The following is a 15,467-nucleotide window of genomic DNA, read 5'->3' on the forward strand; positions in this document are numbered from 1 at the left end:
GCTTCTGTTTTCTCATTTTCTTCTTGGCATATGTCGGTGTTACAGAACAGCAGGTTTCCCTGGGACGTTTTCATGTTTTATCACAGGCTCATGTCACCGCTCTCTCTCATTCTCATCCATGTCCTCTGAATTCTTTTCACTTAGCCTTTCTTCCGCCTTCCTGTCTTTATTTAATGGTCTTTTTCCTTTTGACCCAGTGAGTTTCTTGGCCGTTGCTTACAGCATCCTTGGTGAGGACTTGTTTATAGGAGCATGACATCCTTACCAGTGTCCCCTCCCCTGAAGAAAGGACAGACCCTCCTGACCTTCCTACACTGGGGCAAACTATGCAGACAAGCCGACTTCGGTGAGAGATGCAGGTGCTCATGGGCTGCCGTGTGGGTTTTAGAAACCAAACCCAGCACCTCTGCAAGAGCAGCAAATGATTCATCGCTGCCCCTTTCTTCCTTTGTGACAGTCTCATGGAGCCCAGAGGGCCTTGAGTGTGCTAGATGGCTTCTTCCCACTGAGTACTGGTGTTGCAGGTCTGAGCTGCCTGTACCTAGTTTATGTGCTCAGTCACACCCAAGGCCGCACCTTCAATCTCCCCTGCTCCCTTTTCATTTCTAAGCACAGTGTCTTTTTGGGTCTGCACCGGTCGGCTTCTTGAGGCTGAGAGTGCTCTAGGTTGGGCCAAGCCTCCCACGGCTCACTGACAGGCCCTCTGCAATCTTTATTTACAGTGATCAAAGCTGAGTCAAGGCTCAGCCTGAAGAATCCCTCCTCTGGCTGTTCATTTAGGTTTAGCTGTTAGGAATACTTCATGTTATTCCAGGAGGTGCTGGCACCTGCAAGAGGAAGCTCTCTCTGCCTCCTCTTCCTAGGTGTTTCCTGAACTTGGAGGTTACAGGGTAAGAGGCGTTAGCTGTCCTGTCTAGGGCTGAGCATGCAATATCTTAGTCTTAGCATGAGACGGAGTTAGCCAAAACCCCTATGCAGATGGTCTCCAGGCTTTGCCCCATGGAGAGGAGCCATGGGCAGTTGGTAGCTCCTGGAGGAGAGAGCATCATCCTTTACTGGAGAAGCAGTTCCTGATAGGTTTCTGGTGTTCCAGTGTTCTGGTGTTCCAGTGCACAGCTCCACACTCATGCATATACCAACAAAAACTAAGTGGACTTGGTGGGCTATCACACACCAAAAAGACACAGAGTACAGAAAGAGATGTTCTGAGAGTATAATATGGGGGAAGTTGGGGAACACTTACTTCATCATACAAATGTCTGATGAAATTTACAAAAGTGAGAACATTTCAAAAGAAGAAAAACTATTTATCGTGTCAGTTGAAGACAAAACCCAACAGCAGAAAGGTAGCTTTCTGCGATTCCATCTTAGGTGATAGCCTGAGGCCCTGCTGAGGATGTAGGAGTAGGTGGGGTGGGCTGGCAAAGGCCTTGCCTCCTTGGTAGACCAGGGAAGAGGAGGGTCACTAGGAAAATGTCCAAACACTTTGTCCTATCTCTTGGATTCTTTGTTGTCTATAAACTGGAGTCTGTCAGTTGTGCATGAGTCGCTATGGTAGGGACAACGAGAGGTTTGCTTTGTGGCAATGCTGAAGGTGGAACCCAAGGCTTCATATTCACTAGACAAACACAAAACTACCAAGCCACAACCCAGGCCAAGGACCTGAGTGCTTACATCAGTTTCAGGTTCACTGAGGGAACTTTGTGGTCCATGGATCGGCCCTGACCTTTCTCTGAGAAATCTGGCCTGGCCTTACTTCCCACCCATGGAGGACATCATTACCACATCCTTATTCACGCCTCTCACCTCCTGTTCATATAAGTCTAGGCCACAGCCTAGAGCTGTTTCTCAGTGTCAAGGACTGCTTCTGTGAACAGCTCTAAGCAAGGGGACTTCTGGGCTGGAGCAATGGCTCAGTGGTTAAGAGCACTGACTGCTCTTCCAGAGGTCCTGAGTTCAAATCCCAGCAACAATACACTGGCTCACAACAATCTGTAATGGGATTTGATGCCCTCTTCTGCTGTGTCTGAAAACAGCTACAGTGTACTTATATACAATAAATAAATTAAGAAAAAATAGAAAAAGGGTTTGTTTCTTTCCTTCTCTATAAGGTTTTTGAGACAGGGTCCCACTACATAGTCCTAGCTGGCCTGGTTCCAGCTATGTTGAACAGGCTGGCCTTCAATTCAGTGATCTACCTGTTTCTACCTTCCAAGTGTTGGGGTTAAAGTTTCTGCCACCAGAACCAGCTGGCTTCTGATTCCTGAGTGTGCTTGCTCTGGTCCAGCTTCTGCCTTCCAAGCTTCCCTGGATTTCTGTGTATGGCAGAGACTTCAGGGACATGAGTTTAAGTCTGTGGGACCCGGAGTCCTCTTCTTTCTCCTCCTCTTCTTCCTCTTGTCTTTCTCCTTCTTCTCCTGCTTCTTACCTGCCTCACTCCAGGGATGATGCTTTCTGCTAAGAACCAAAGACCCTGCTAGACACATGCTAGAGGACCAGTGACCTTTGACTCCGATCGTGACTCTGAAGTTCTAGTTCCTCCCTCTTGGCAGACTCTCTGGGTATCTGCACCATCTCTTCCGTGGCTGTTCTCCCCGTGTCTCCCTGTTTAAAAATATTACATTACCTCACTGCTGTTGCGGTTCTGCTTTTTCCTTTATTGCTTAACTTTTAAAGATGGAAATTCGGAAGAGCCAAAATATTCAGAGCCAAAGAATATACTCAAGAGAGTGTGAAGGCTTCTCCAGGGAGTTGTCTCATTGCCTAACTGTATTCTTATTATATAGCAGTACTAATAAATAAATAAGTAAATAAATAAATAAGACAAAACAAATTAGGGGTAAATAGAAAGCCAAGAGTCAAAAAACCAAACCAAACTAACCAACCAACCAAACAAACAAACAAACAAAACCACCAAAGGAAAAATAATTAACATAGAGATTTCTTCATTAACTAGTTAAAATAATCTAAGAAAAATTAACATGAAAATTATTTCATTAATTAATTAGTAATTTTTTTGTGCATTGGTGTTTTGCTAACATATATGTTAGATCCCTTGGAATTAGTTGCAGACAGTTGAGAGATACCCTCTGGGTGTTGGGAATTGAACGTGGGTCCTCTGGAAGAGCAGCCAGTGCTCTTAATGTCTGAGCCATTTCTACAGTCCTGAGATTCCTTCTTTTAAATGGATAAATATCAGAATAACCGAATAGGTGCCCCAGGGGCTATTTGGAGCACACTTTAGCACCCAGCAGTGTGCCTGGAAGAGTCCTCCTTTCTCACACTCACTATACTCTCCCGCTGACAGTGAGCTGTTTGTCCGATTTACTGGGACCTGCTTTTCTGAGCTCAGGTATTCTATTCACTGGGTTCCAGGCCTGTCTCATCAGTGTTGGTTCTGTCTGTCACTAGGTTCTGTTGCTCATCATGTCTCCAGCACAACAGGGTTGATAATGTGCTTTTGTTGGTATTGCCCATGCTTGGCCCTGCAGACCAGATAAAACAGTCCAGAGAAACAGGGAGGGCCTGACCTATGAGATTGCTCCCTCTTGTTCCTGTCCCTTGTGGAGCCCAAGGCTCTTCTGTCTTGTGGGTTCTGTGACCTCCTTCTGAATGTCAACCCACTTCCCATTTAGGTTAAATTTGAGCAAGTTAGTTTCCCTTACTTGATATCCCCAGACTTTGACTTAGAACGCTGCAGTCACCCCTTTCTGCTCCCATAGTCTCCACGGTGAGACTTCCAATGCCTCCAAGCAAGAAGGAAATTATCTGCTGGGCAAGTTCAGAATTTATCAAATCCTGTTATTTTAGTCTACATCTATACTTTTGTTTTATTTCTAGGCATTTAAAGGCTAAATATACATTATATTTACATATTTATTTATTTATTTGAAGTAACACACACACACACACACATATATATACCACTCTTACTTTAGGACAAAATTTTGCTGTAACTGAGAGCTTTTTAAAAATCTAATAAAAATTATATCTTTCCATTTGCTTAAAAGTCTTATTTACAGAAAAAAGAAAACGTCTCAGCTGGCTAAGGTGCTGGCCACCAAACCTGAAGCCTTGAGTTTGATCCCCAAGGCCTACGTGGTGGAAGGAGGAACTTACTCCTCAAAGTTGTCCTCTGACCTCCACTGTGGAGCATGTACCCTCAGGGCCAATAAATAAATAAATAAATAAATAAATGTAATAATAATAATAATAGCTTTAAGTGTCTTACTTGCTGCTCGTTGCTTGAGACAGAGTGTTATTTGCTATTGTTGTTTTCCAAAAGCCCTAAAATATATTAGGTTCCTCCCTGGTTGTGATTTCAAAAAAAGCTATATCACTTAATAAATAGACTTTTCCATGAACAGATGCAGTATTCCTATTGCAAAGAGAACCTATCAATGATAGAGCAACATTTAAGAAGAAAATTCAGAAATAGCAGGGGAACCCACCCTAGAACCTTCCAGAAGCTAGATTTCTATACAAGTCATTTCAACTGTCAGGCTTCAACTTCCTCCTTCATGAAATAATGAAGTTGATCCAAAGACTACAATTATTCCTTAGGTTGCTCAAAGAGCAGGTACTAGAAGGAACTGTGGGCCTCACACTGGTTTGGAGAAACTGTGGTTCCAAAATGATTTCTTATTCTTCATCTGGTACCTTTCTCTTCCCATCATCCTCAGCGCTGTCCTCAGGGCTGTCTTCCCATCATCATCCTCAGTACTGTCTTCCCATCATCATCCTCAGTACTGTCTTCCCATCATCATCCTCAGTACTGTCTTCCCATCATCATCATCAGTACTGTCTTCCCATCATCATCCTCAGTACTGTCTTCCCATCATCCTCAGTACTGTCTTCCCATCATCATCCTCAGTACTGTCTTCCCATCATCATCCTCAGTACTGTCTTCCCATCATCATCCTCAGTACTGTCTTCCCATCATCCTCAGTACTGTCTTCCCATCATCCTCAGTACTGTCTTCCCATCATCATCCTCAGTACTGTCTTCCCATCATCATCCTCAGTACTGTCTTCCCATCATCATCCTCAGTACTGTCTTCCCATCATCATCCTCAGTACTGTCTTCCCATCATCATCCTCAGGGCTGTCTTCCCATCATCATCCTCAGTACTGTCTTCCCATCACCCTCAGTACTGTCTTCCCATCATCATCCTCAGTACTGTCTTCCCATCATCCTCAGTACTGTCTTCCCATCATCCTCAGTACTGTCTTCCCATCATCATCCTCAGTACTGTCTTCCCATCATCCTCAGTACTGTCTTCCCATCATCCTCAGTACTGTCTTCCCATCATCCTCAGGGCTGTCTTCCCATCATCATCCTCAGTACTGTCTTCCCATCATCATCCTCAGTACTGTCTTCCCATCATCATCCTCAGTACTGTCTTTCCATCATCATCCTCAGGGCTGTCTTCCCATCATCATCCTCAGGACTGTCTTCCCATCATCATCCTCAGGACTGTCTTCCCATCATCATCCTCAGTACTGTCTTCCCATCATCATCCTCAGTACTGTCTTCCCATCATCATCCTCAGTACTGTCTTCCCATCATCATCCTCAGGGCTGTCTTCCCATCATCCTCAGTACTGTCTTCCCATCATCCTCAGTACTGTCATCCCATCATCCTCAGGACTGTCTTCCCATCACCCTCAGTGCTCTTTTCATCGAACTCATGGTTGTCTTCTCCCCTCATTCTGTCATTTCCAATAAACATGAGCTGGAGCACCAAGAACCTCCTTTAAGTCAAATGATGTCACGTGTGTCCTTTTATGGCTATGTTATTTCCTTAGCATAATTTCTTTAAGGTTCATCTGTGTTGTTAGAACGTGGGCCAGGGTTTTCTTCCTCTAGTTAAAATTTTAAACTGTATGTATTTATTTATAGGGGAGTGCATGTAAACCGTAGTGAGTGTGGAGGTCTGAGGACAACTTGTGGGAGACTTTCTTCCCTAGCACGTGTGTTTCAGGGATCAGACTCATGTTGTCGAGCTTGGTGGCAGGCACCTTTGTCCTCTGAGCCGTCTCACTGGCCTGTTTTTTGATAGGTCTTGACGCATATACAGCCCAGGCGAGCCTCACACTCCGGATTCTTTCACCTCAGCTTCTTATGCTGTACCATGCCTTGGCAGAATCTTCTTCTCTCTTAAAGATGCTGCTATACTGTTGGTTGTATGCTGCACCTTTGTTTATCCATCATCTTTGAATGGACTCTCACGTCGTTTCTACAATTGTCTATTATGATTGCCGTAAACAAGGCACACAGGCATCTTAGTCCCTGCTTCCGATTACCTTGAGTATTTATTTGCCTAGAAGTGAAATTGTTAGTAATTGTATAATATGGAGGGCATTATCAAACTATTTCCACAGTAACTATGTCATATATATTCATAACGGCAATCCACAAGCGTTTTGATTTTTTTATATTCTGGCTAATACTAGTCATTTTCCATTTTTCTCTTCCTTTCTTCCTTCTTTCTTTGTTGGGACACTGTTTCTTTGTGCAGCCCTGATTCTCCTGGAACTCATTCTGTAGAGCAAGCTGGCCTCAGACTCAGAGATCTGCCTGCCTCTGCCCACTGAGTGCTAGGATTAAATGTGTGTGCCACACTTAGATAATTTCCATTTCTTTTCATAAGAGGCATTTTAAGGAGTTCATGACCTTATCTTACTTAATGATATTAGCAAAGACCTATTTTATTATTGTTACTGTTTTATTATATAGTTCTGGCTTTCTAGTATTCACTTTGTAGCCCAGGCTTGCCTTCAACTCATGATAATCCACATGCAACTACCTCCCAATTGTTAGGATTATGGGCATGTCCCACTGTCCTCAACACAAAGACCCCATTCTCAAGTAAGGACCCATTCTGAAGTTCTAAGAACTTATGGATTTTAGATGGACATTATTCAACCCAGAATTTCTCATGAGAATAAATACGAGTCAAGAACATGGTGCCCAGAAAACAAGTTTCCCATGGACAGGTTCTGATTTACAACTTTGAGTCTGATGGAGCTTAAACGTGGGAAGTCAACCCATTTTCCTCACACTGGAGGCTGAATAGCAGCTGCTGCTTTGAGAGAGAAAACCTGTTGACTGAACTGGACAGATACACGGATGCTCACCGTGTGTACGGAGTAACAGGCACCTAAAATAGCAAATGGCAAAACTATTCTGAATCTGGCAGATTGACAGCTGAGAGAAAAGCATCCATGTATTAAATAACATGTTAAATATAAGTGTCTTTTAAAAAATGTTTTTAGATGTAAATAATTTTAAAAAATGTTTTATCTGTTTATTATATATGAGTACACTGTAGCTGTCCTCAGACACACCAGAAGAGGGCATCAGGTCTCTTACAGATGGTTGTGAGCCACCATGTGGTTGCTGGGAATTGAACTCAGGGCCGAGGGTTCATCAGTCCTTCCTGGCCGCCGCCTTCCTCACGGCTGCCAGCACGTTGCTCAGCTCCTCCCACTTTCTCTTGGCACGAATATGTGTGCCCATCCTCTTCTTGAACTTGAGGTCGCGCTTGTCCTTGGACACTTTGAGCAACTGCATTGATTGCCGCTCCTAGGACTCGAAGTCGCACATCTCCCAGATGATGTCCCGCACGAACTTGGTGTGCTTGGTGAGGCACCCGCAACACCGGCTGTGTCTCGGCTTGCTGAAGTTCTTCCTCACCTTGAGGCCCGTGTTGAGGCTCACGGCCATAGAGTAGCGCAGGGCCATGGCTGAAGCACCATGCCCAAAGGGTTCATTTGGCGTACACTTCCGTATCACTGTTGATCATTGGAGGAAGAGTCAGGGCAGAATCTCACACGGCAGGATCCTGTAGGCAGCAGGTGATCCAGAGGCCATGGAAGGAGTCCTGCTTACTAATTAAGATGCCCTATGTGATTGTATACTGCCCCTTTCTTAAATGTGGTTTCCTCCTTTCAGATGACTCTATTTTGTGTCAGTCTTACATAGAGCCCAGTCAGACTGTGTTTCTGAGTTTGACTATAATGGTGTACTCTTGTCATTCCTGATGCTTGTGGGGATAAAGTAAAGTGATCTCAAGGTCAAAGGTAGTCTGGGCTAAAAAGTGAGCTTCTGCTCAGCCTGAAAAACTTAACCAGACCTGTCTCAATAAATAATAAATAAATAAATAAATAAAGTCAAAACCAAAAAGAGCTGTGTTATTACAGTGTTTGCCTAGCAAGGTGTGGCCCTAGGGTCAATCCCTAGTACCATAAAAGCAAGCAAACAGATGCTTTCAGACACAAATGGTAACTTGACATGTATATTAAGAAAGATAGTGCTGGAGAAATGGCTCCATGGGTGAAGGAGCTTGCCACCAAGCTTGATGACCTGAGTTTGATCCCTGGAATCCACATGATTAAAGATGAGTACTAACTCCCTCAGACTGTCCTCTGGCCTCTATGCATGGCTGTGGCCACACATAAAATAAATACATTAAATGTAATTAAAGCTATAACCTTTTAGAAGAAATACCACTAATCTCCACATCTGCGCCAGTGTGCGCTTAACCTCCAGAAACTTCTGATGGGTACACAGAGTGGGAGAAATGACCCCCGTGGAGACTTACCACTTCCAGGTCTTTTCACCAAAGGTCTTATGGTTGAGCTGAGAGATCAAAGTCACTAATGGAAACATAATTAGGATGTTGCACAGGCCAAAAAGTATTTCTTCCCCTCCCTGGATGACCTGCTGCATGGTTTCTTCTATATTTCCCAACAGGGAGGAGGGGGGGACATTGAACTCTTTGAGGGTAAGATTTTAAAATCAACAACAGTTAAAATCTAAGCTAGAAAGGAGGCTCAGTGGTTAAAAGTGGACACTGCTCTCGAAAGTGTGATATGAAAGACCGGAAGACTCTGGTCACAGTCTCAGTCACTAACCGGATGCTTCATCTCCCAAGTGAAGGCAAAGCATTGCTTTCGGGGTCCCATGTCACATCTGAGGGAGTAACGTGACTGTTCCCTCCTACCCTCTCTTTCCTCCTTTCCCCCTCCCTGCTTTCAGATTCATGGGTCTGAATAATCCCCCAGCCTTTGCATCCCAAGCAGCTCTAAGCATAGGTACATACTAGGGCTCCTACTTTAAAGTGGCTTTCAGGAGAGTGTCTCAGGTCTGGTTTCTCCTGCAGATCCCTAGGTGTGCTGGCTGGTTTTGTGTCAACTTGACACAAGCTGAGGTTGTCACAGAGAAAGGAGCCTCAGTTGAGAAAATGCCTCCATGAGATCCAGCTGTAAGGCATTTTCTCAACTAGTGATCAAGGGGGAGGGCCCAGCCCATTGTGGGTGGTGCCATCCCTGGGCTGGTAGACCTGAGTTCTATAAGAAAGCAGGCTGAGCAAGCCAGGGAAATCAAGCCAGTAAGCAACATCCCTTCATCTCTGCCTGCTGCCCCACTTCCTTTTAGTCCCTAGGAACCGAGATGCTCCTTGTTCAGACTGACACCAGAATGCTTCTCAATATACCCAGAACTGAAACAGAGTCTTGCTATGTATTCCTAGCTGGTCTCGGACTCTGAGCATCCCAGGTTAACTTCGAACTTGTAGCAGTCCCCCAGCCTTAGCTCCCAGTGCTGGGCCCGTGGTGTCTTCCTTCTGTAGCTTGAGGAAGGGTATGGACTGCCCTCACTGTCTGATTCCCAAACCCAGGAGTCATGGCTTCCCCCTCTTCAGCCTGTGGTATATTCCCTCAAACACTAACCCTCTGCCACCCTGGTCACTTAGCTCCACCCACATTGCTCTGTTCCTACACCTTCATGCAGCAGACTCCTAAGGGGACCCTGCCCTTACGTGCTTCCAACTCACAACTGTCTACACCACATTCACGGTGGTTATCTTTGTAAGATTCAAATCTAGCCATTGTCTCCTCCACATCTCTACTCAAAACTCTCAAGATCCAACCTCAAAGTAATGTTCCAACTCCCCCAAATGGCCAACAGTGAAAAGGGGCATATTTATTCACAACCAAGCCAACAAGAGCCCGGGACTCTGCTGGTGAACTGCGAGTCCCCCTCAGGATTTGGTGGCCAATGCTTTTCCCCCATATGGTCAGAGGAATTCTGACTCTGTTCTTTGGTCCTGTCTGTATCCCCATTTTTTTTTTTCTAGGCAGGTCAAGCCTTGCCCTGCAAGCTCATGGGGACATTGGTGGCTTAAAGACATGTTTTCCATACAAGCCTTAAACTCACTATGTAGCTAAAGATGACTTTGAATTTCTGGTCCTCCTGCCTCCATCTCCCAAGCTCTGATATTACAGGCTCTGTGTATTACCACAGCACACTCTAAGCAATGCTGAGATCAAACCCAGGGCTTGGTTCACGCTAGGCAAACACTCTACCCAACAGCTACATTCCTAGTGCCACCTCAACATGCTGAGCATACAGCTCTGCTTCTTGCTGCAGGGTGTCTGATGATTTTTCTTGTAGCCATTATGATACCATGTTTTTATTGTTGTTGTTTGGGTTTTTGTTTGTTTGTTTTTGAGTTTGTGGATCCTCAATTATGTTATCTGGTTAGACTCAGAGCTCAGGGGAACCCTCCCACTATATCCTCCAGAGTAGCTGGGATTGTGGGTGCTTGCTACTACACCTCTCTGGATTTTATTCTTACTGACATTTTTCAAGTTACATTCAGTTGTGCGTGTGTTTGTATGTGTGTGTACTCACGTGCCCTAACACCTTTGTGTAGGTCAGAGAGCAACTTGAAGGGTAGGTGGTCTTCCATCATGTGTGTGTCCCATAGCTTGTACAACAGGCTGAGCAAGAGCCTTTCCTTCTGAGTCTGGTTTGAATATGCTTGGCACAGGGAATAGCACTATTAAGAGATATGGCCTTGTTGGAGAAAGTGTGTCACTGTACGAGTGGACAATAAGACCCTTTTCCTCACCACGTGGGAACCAGTCTTCTCCTGTCTGCCTTTGGAACAAGATGTAGAACTCTCAGCTCCTCCTGCACTATGCCTGCCTGGACACTGCCATGCTCTCACCTTGGTGATAATGAACTGAACCTCTGAACCTGTAAGCCGGCCCCAGTCAAATGTTGTCCTTTATAAGAGTTGCCTTGGTCATGGTATCTGTTCACAGCAGTGAAACTCTAAGACACCAGCCCTTATTTCCTTATTAGAAATGAGAAAACAAACATAACCTTGCTCTAAATCTTCCCAGGACCTTAAAGAATATGTACATCCAAGCCTTCTACTCCCCACTTGATTTCGTCTGCCCTCTCATGCACATGATGCTGTTACTTTGATACACCCCTAGCTCACTCTGAAACCTCCTGCCCATTCTGTTGTGTTGTTCATTTGTCTAGTTCTTCTGTGTGGTACAACAAGCCCCACTGAGTATTTTAATGCAGAGAATTTTATACAATATACTCTGTAGATTGTCCTGAAGCTTTTTGTATTTTAATGTTAATTCCACTTCCCCAAGAAGGGCTGCCTAGTCATGTGCTTAAGAAGTGACTTCATCTGAACCTTTCCATTTTTTCCCCCATGTCTCCCCATTCACAATACAGACCAGGTACAGTGGCCTAGGCTGAGGTGTATATAGGGTAGGTTTATTCTGCCTCCTCTTTCTATACAGCCAGTGTAGAAACACAGCCTGTGGTAAGCACAAGAAGGCTGAACCTTTCCGTTTTAATTAGTAAAATAAAGAAAAGCCAGTGACTGGGAGGGGCGAGAGAGGTGTAGAGGTCTGAGCAGGTGAGAGGACAAGTGTGTGTGTGTGTGTGTGTGTGTGTGTGTGTGTGTGTGTGTGTAAGTCCTGGCAACATGGAGGTTCCCAAGGACCAGTTAGACCCAGGTGATATTGATTGGTGTTAAAAAGCTATGAACATTAAGAATTTTACAGGTCTAATATCTCATCCAGAAGGGCAGTTTGTATCTGTCTACTTGATGCAGTCTTGTTGTGTAGAAGGTTTGTGGATTGAGAGTTGAATATATAAACCTGTATGAAAAGATATTAGGCTGTAGAGTTGTATTTATGTGAGATTTGGGGGTAGAGAAACACCCTGGGACAGAGGCAGAGAACAGATGCTAGAAACCCGCCAGTGAAAAGAGTTGTGTGGACAAGTTGGGCCGTGTGAGCTGCTCAGACTGGGCGCCAGAGGTGCACGTGGCTCCGTATCAGGGTCGGGCCTGAGGAGTGAGACCTCAGGGCCGATAGAGAGATAAACCCTTTTTATATTTTTTAATATTTACTGCAACAATACCCTGTATTCTTTTTCCGGGGGGGGGGGGTCACAGATTCAAGACAAGGTTTCTCTGTGTAATAGCACCGACTGTCCCAGAATTCACATTGTAGACCAGGCTGGCTTCAAACTTACAGAGTTGCCTCTACTTCTGCCTTCCGAGTGCTGGGATTAAAGTTGTGCACCACCATACCCAGCCTTCAGCTGCCTTTTAATAAAACGATAACACAGAGTTTCCTTAAGTGGTAATATATTCTGAGGATTATGTCATTGTGCAGTGTTACTATTGTATCAAATCATCCCAGAAATGTCTTCACTTGAACTGAGATGGTTACAATGTCACAAGCCAATACAGTCTTGTGGGACCATCATAACAGTGGCATGTGACTATATATTGGAATGTTTCTATATGCGGACATAATTCTTGCTGATAGCTATGGAACAGTTCATTGGAAAGCTACATCCATGATTTACTTAGTCCCTTACTGAAGGGATTTGGCTAGTTTCCATTCTTTGGCTATTAGGAAAATGCTGGAAGGAATAACCTTGACCAGACTTTATATTGTACATGTAGAAGAAATGTTCCTGAGTCAAAGGACATATTTGATAGATCATGCAAGCCATCTAATATACATTTCATCCGGCTTGCTCTAAAGTTATGCGTCTTATCCAATAAAAACACACAAGGGCTTTTAAAAGCCTGGGCAAATAATACAGGGCTTGACTTGGTGACTCTGGAAGAGGTAGAGGATACCAGCACACATATAAACAGGAACCCTCAGTGGGATAGTGCAGGGTAAGACGGACTGGAGCGAGAGGTGCTGGCTCACAGGAGAGGAGGTGGGGGCAGGAAGGTTGAGAACTCTGGGCTAGCCTGGGATACATGGCAAATGTAAGACTACATGGTAAGACCCTGTCCTAAAAAACAAAGTGCCAGGCTGTTGCTCAGTGAGAGTACTTTCCTAGAATGTGTGAGACCCTGGGTTCGGTTTTCAGCACCGGAAAAGTGTTGGATTGAGGACACATTCTTGATTTTCTACAATAAACACTCCTTCATAGTCCTCAGAGAACATACCAGGACAATGATTCACACACACACACACACACACACACACACACACACACATCCCAACTCAGAGGTGGGCTTTGTGCATGTATTCTGCCACTTCAAACTCAATTAAGTCACCACATCAACCAACACACCAAAATATTCTCATCTAATTGGTATGGTATAATCTGCCCACCGAGATAAGTGAAATGGCCCTGTATAATTCCATCCCTTATAAAATATTCATAACAACTTTATCCATATAGAGATGCGCCGAGAGAAACATCCAGGTCTGCTTCCATGTTGCCTCCTCTGGAAAACTTATATTCTCTCCTCCTCTTCCGCCGCCCCATCTCGCCCACTCTCTACTGTCCAATCATGTATGGCCTTGACATCAACCTACAGAACCTGATGACTGTTTTAGTAAAATCATTTCAATATATCATTAAATATCAAGAATGAGGAGGTGGAGGCCGGGGAGTTCAGGGCCAGCGTAAGCTCCAGAACAAAATCTTAGCTCAAAAATAAGAACAAACAAACAAGTACAAGGAAGGAAGGAACTAGAATCAATACTTCAATGAGTGAAGACTGTACCATTGTCAAATGTGGGTGAAGCAAGGCCTCTCAGTGAGTCAAGAGCTTGCTGATTTGGTTAGTCTAGTTAGCCTACATGTCTGGGAACTTCCCGGTCCTTTCTGGGGTTACAGGTAGGCTGTGACAACTGCCTGGTTTTTATGTGGGCACTAGGGTTCAAACTCTGGTCCGTACACTTAGGCAAAGTGCTCTTTCTACTAAGCCACCGCCCAGATCCCGCTGCAAAAGCCTTAAATCAAACTTTCTCCTTGGGTATTTAGGTCATTCTCAACTAATCATCACAAAGATGCACAGTAGGAAGGAACCGGGCTATGGAGGAGGCAAACAGGATCGTGACTCCTGTTACTGCCACTGGCTTCTGGAGTGCTCAGAGACTGTGGCCTTCGGTCATCTCCTGTGTAAACACTTGAAAAACTTTGTAAACCATGCTGATGATACAATGGCACTAACCACTCACACTACCAGGCTTAGAGAACAGTAGCTGTAACCTAAGGTGTGATCACGTGATTTTTTTTTTCAAACACTGGATCATTTTGACAAATGAAGTTTTGTAAATGAGTTTTCCAGAAGTGAGACCTGCTGGGCAGACACACAGAACTAAGTCAACACACTCTTAGGGTCCTCGGCATCTCTTGGGCTTTGCTTAGTTTTTGCCAAAGGAATAAAACAAGGCTCACGGAGGTTAAACCATCCTTAGGGCTTGGTGCTCATAAACTATAGAGAACAGATTAAACCCATATTTCTTAACTTTTGGTAGGAGCGACTTCCATTAAATGTTACAGACTGAGAACTGAGCCTCTACAGTACCGGCAATTAAAGCCCTTTGCAATAAATCAACTATATGAGCTTGTCTCAAACGCTGCTGTTACAACAGAGTAAGACATGCTCAGTGATTCAGAGAGAGTTTATTTTCCATAGACGTGGGGCAAACAGGGAAGATTTCTGCCCAGCACGAGGACCTGTCTTATTTACATATTTTTAACTGTATTGTGTGTGTGTGGAGGGGTGTTGCCTGTAAGTACATATGCACAGCATGTTTGTACCTAGTGCCTTTGGGAAACAGACACGGTGTCCCCTGGAACTGGGGTTACATACAGTTCTGGAAGAGCAGCCAGTGCCTTCTAACTGCTGAGCCATTTCTCTGGCTCTGCTCTCTCCATACGACTCCATCACTGCCATTACAGGGATGCTACTCTTGTGACCTCCCTTAACCCTAAGTAACTCCCAAAGGCCCTACCCCAAGAATCATCAATGTATTGATTTGAGAATCAAGTTTGCAACCTATGAACTTTGGGGACACACTTCCACTCTAGCCCCTCCTTCATAATTCTGTTTCAGCGTGCCCCGGAGAACTTTATAGGCATACAATAAAGATATGTTCTGGAAACTGACTGGGACTCATCCCAGCCTTGTCATCTGTACTTCCTGCTATCCAGAGAAGTCGACTTATCTATAAAGTGAGAACTCTGGACGGTACCTAAGGTCATGTAGTTTAAAGTCCTCTGTTAAGTGGTGTGGATGGGTATGAAGAATCAGGACTGAAGCCTTTTCCCCCAGAAGTCTGCCACTAATACCTCAGGGGAGTGAACCCTTATAAGTATCAGATA

At 44.6% G+C, this 15,467-nt stretch overlaps 1 pseudogene across 1 annotated transcript; it reads right to left on the reverse strand.

The window, feature by feature from the left end:
• Positions 1 to 7,430: 7,430 nt before the first annotated feature.
• Positions 7,431 to 7,745, reverse strand: LOC308421030 (large ribosomal subunit protein eL36-like; annotated as a pseudogene). The gene has a single exon. The product of its transcript is annotated as a large ribosomal subunit protein eL36-like (transcript).
• Between the last annotated feature and the right edge of the window lie 7,722 nt (positions 7,746 to 15,467).

This window comes from Micromys minutus (assembly GCF_963924665.1).
Source record: "Micromys minutus genome assembly, chromosome: 5".
Lineage (NCBI taxonomy): Eukaryota > Metazoa > Chordata > Mammalia > Rodentia > Muridae > Micromys > Micromys minutus.